Consider the following 3,835-nt stretch of genomic DNA (forward strand, 5'->3'; position numbering starts at 1 on the left):
GGCTGGTTAAGTTTTTGAGTTCAAATCCCACCCATTTTATCTGGGGGTATAAAAATAAAGTCCCAAAACCATCCTGTAGTTGATCTAATCGACCATTCCTCTCTTCTCAAATATTGGTATCAAATTTTGGCACAAGGCCAGCAGTTGTGAAGAAGGTATGTAAGCCGATTAGATCGACCCCAGTATTCGACTGGTACTTATTTTATTGACCCCGAAAGAATAAAAGGCAAAGTGGACCTCGGTGGAATTCGTAATTTTACCGTGCAGACGCACGAATCGCCGCTAAGCATTTTGTCCAGCGTGCTAAAGCCATAATCAGAGTAATTATATTATTTTAAAAACTATTCGTTACATAAGCATGCAAATAGTCCAGGGTGGGGTTAAGGTTTGCTGCTCGCCGCCTTAAAAGGGAAAATCATAAAGGAAATCATTAGGCCAGGCTAACAATTTCTCCTCTCAAATATTGCTGGCCTCTTTATAATAATTGTATGCTTTTCTACTCCAGGCACAAGGCCCGAAATTTTGAGGGAGGACGCCAGTCGATTAGATGGACCCCAGTACGCAACTGATACCTAATTTATCGACCCCGAAAAGATGAAAGACATAGTCGACCTCGGCAGAATTTGAACTCACAACATAAAGTCAGACGAAATACCGCTAAGCATTTTGCCCCGTGTGCTAACGTTTCTTATTTCTTTATTGCCCATAAGGGGCTAAACATAGAGGGGACAAACAAGAACAGACAAACGGATTAAGCCGATTATATCGACCCCAGTGCGTAACTGGTACTTATTTAATCGACCCCGAAAGGATGAAAGGCAAAGTTGACCTCGGCGGAATTTGAACTCAGAACGTAACGGCAGACGAAATACTGCTAAGCATTTCGTCCGGCGTGCTAACGTTTCTGCCAGCTCGCCGCCTTAAAGTAAAAAAATACATTCTTCTCTATTCTAGGCACAAGGCCCGAAATTTTGTGAGAGGGAGCCAGTCGATTAGATCGACCCCAGTACACAACTGGCGGAATTTGAACTCAGAATGTAAAGACAGACGAAATTTCGCACGGCATGCTAACGATTCTGCCAGCTCCCCGCCTTTATAATAATTTTATAATAATTGTATGAGCAAATAAATAGACATTTTCAAGCGTGATACAATGTTGTGATAATCGACCTTAATTAGATAACCGATTTAATTATAACACTAAGGATCACAGTGGCAGACTCGTTAGAGGCGTCGGAGAAAAAAAGTACCGAAAGACATTTCCTCTGGAGTTTTACGTTCTGAGTTGAACTCAAACCTCACTGAGTTCAACTTTGCTTTACATCCCCCACCTTTTTAGTGCGGTGAGGGCATAAAATAAAGTACAACTCAAGTACAAAATTAAGCTCCAGGCATGTAAATAATTTAGTAATCGATGTTTCCTTTCCGCTCACAAATTACTGGATTCGGGCTTCTATTGGAAATGATTGCCATAATAATTGTTTGTTATATTGAATAAACAAGCAAGCTGTCAGGCGGAAGTTAATGATGACGTAGTTAGGAGTTTTAATTATTATCCCTAATTACTTAATAGCCATGATTAATTTTGGTGACAAATTTTGGCGCATGACCGGTAAGTTTTGGGGAGGAGGTAAGTCGATTGCATTGACCCCGAAAGGATGAAAGGCAAACTCAACCACGGCGGCATTTGAACTCAGAAGGTAAAGTCGGAAAAAATGCTGCTAGTCGTGTTGTCCGGCATGCTAACGATTCTGCCAGCTATGTTTAATACTAAGAATTGTATAAGTGGCTGTGTGGTAAGTAGCTTTCTTACCAGCCACATGGTTCTGGGTTCAGTCCCACTGCGTAGCACCTTGGGCAAGTGTCTTCTGCTATAGCCTCGGGCTGACCAAAACCTTGTGAGTGGATTTGGTAGACGGAAACTGAAAGAAGCCCGTCGTATATATGTATATGTATATATATATATGTGTGTGTGTGTGTGTGTGTGTTTTGTGCCTGTGTTTGTCCCCACCGCCAACATCACTTGACAACCGATGCTGGTGTGTTTACGTCCCCGTAATTTAGCAGTTCGGCAAAAGAGACCGATAGAATAAGTACAAGGCTTACAAAGAATAAGTCTTGGGATCGATTTGCTCGACTAAATGCGGTACTCCAGCATGGCCGCAGTCAAAATGACTGAAACAAGTAAAGAGAGAAATTGTAGGGAAGCGAACTGGCAGAATTGTTATCGTTGCGGACAAAATACTGAGTAACATTTCGGCCGTTTTAACGTTCTGAGTTCAAATCCACCGATGTTGTCTTTGCTTTTTTTTTTTCATTTCGGTGTCTATAAAATAAGTACAGTTGAACACTGGGGTCGATGCAATCAGCTTGCCTCCAACTCCGAATTTGCTGGCCTTGTGTCAAAATTTGAAACCAATATTAAGAATTGCCGGAATCGTTAAGGCACCTAACTAAATCTCCTGCAGTATTAAATTATTGTTCTTTATGTTCTGAGTTCAAACTTCTCCGAAGCCGACTTTACCTTTCAGGGGCCAAACATTGGCCTTACAAATTTCTGACCTTGTGCTTATTATGAAAGTGGGAGTCACAAGACTTGAGTTTTCGTATTCAAACTTCTCCGAAGCCGACTTTTCCTTTCAGCCCTTCGGGACCATTAAATAGGGGCCAAACATTGGCCTTACAAATTTTTGACCTTGTGCTTATTATGAAACTGGGAATCACAAGACTTTGAGTTTTTGTACCTTTTTTCAGAAATATCGCGAATTGAACTCTCAAGGTTTTCCAACCTTTCAACGTTTATGCTAATCTCACGAACGACATTCTCAAATCTTTTGTTTATAAGATGAATGATTTCAATGAAAAATATTCGATATGAACACGAAATTATAATTATAATACTTTTACAAAACCACACAATCGAACGAGGAAAGTAAGTATTTATTTTATTGAATCTCCGAAGACTTTGGTTCGGCAGCATAAAAGATGATGTAACTGAAGACCACACGAGTTGACTTCACTTTTCATTTCTTTAAAATCAATTGTGCTTTACTAGACCCTATTCAACAGACTGTCTCTTTTCCCCATAATCTATAGTCTCTTGGTAACTTGAGATATCACCTTCATTATCATCGTCGTCGTCATCATTCTCACCATCACCACCATCATCATCATGCTTTCAACAGTTTCACGTGAGCTTCTACACTAGCACCAGCTGGCGCACGTCCATGTTCGTAGATCAGCATTGTCATTTGAGGTTTTAGAAAGAATTGCGTTTGTATGCAATATCGTTTTCTTTTCTCCATTCTCGTGTTACTTTAGTTTTCCTTGTTGCTTTAGAATTTAGTCTGTAGGTTTTGTAGGACATGTTTCCTATATCAGTTATTCTTTTCATACTGTTCCCAACGGGATCCACAGAAGCTTTAAGGGGGTCCACGAGTAAAAAAATTGTGATTTATGGGTCCATATATACATTTTGTTTACTAGGCGCAGGAGTGGCTGTGTGGTAAGTAGCTTGCTTACCAGCCACATGGTTCCGGGTTCAGTCTCACTGCGTGGCACCAAGTGTCTTCTATTATAGCCTCGGGCCGACCAAAGCCCTGTGAGTTGATTTGGTAGACGGAAACTGAAAAGAAGCCCGTCTTATATATGTATATTTATATATGTATACGTGTGTTTGTGCCCCCAACATCGCTTGACAACCGATACTGGTGTGTTTACGCCCCTGTAACTTAGAATAAATACCAGTCTTACAAAGAATAAGTCCTGGGGTCGATTTGCTCGATTAAAGGCGGTGCTCCAGCATGGCCACAGTCAAAATGACTGAAACAAGTAA

At 40.8% G+C, this 3,835-nt stretch overlaps 1 long non-coding RNA gene across 1 annotated transcript in view; it reads right to left on the bottom strand.

The window, feature by feature from the left end:
• LOC118763404 overlaps positions 1-3,554 on the bottom strand; it is a 21,202-nt gene extending 17,648 nt beyond the window's left edge. The window contains exons 1-2 of the long non-coding RNA XR_004999154.1: positions 3,397-3,554; positions 1,303-1,311 (exon numbers count right to left, since the gene is read on the bottom strand). This is a non-coding gene — a long non-coding RNA (uncharacterized LOC118763404). The remainder of the gene's footprint in view (positions 1-1,302; positions 1,312-3,396) is intronic.
• Between the last annotated feature and the right edge of the window lie 281 nt (positions 3,555-3,835).

This window comes from Octopus sinensis, linkage group LG5, assembly GCF_006345805.1.
Source record: "Octopus sinensis linkage group LG5, ASM634580v1, whole genome shotgun sequence".
NCBI classification, from domain to species: domain Eukaryota; kingdom Metazoa; phylum Mollusca; class Cephalopoda; order Octopoda; family Octopodidae; genus Octopus; species Octopus sinensis.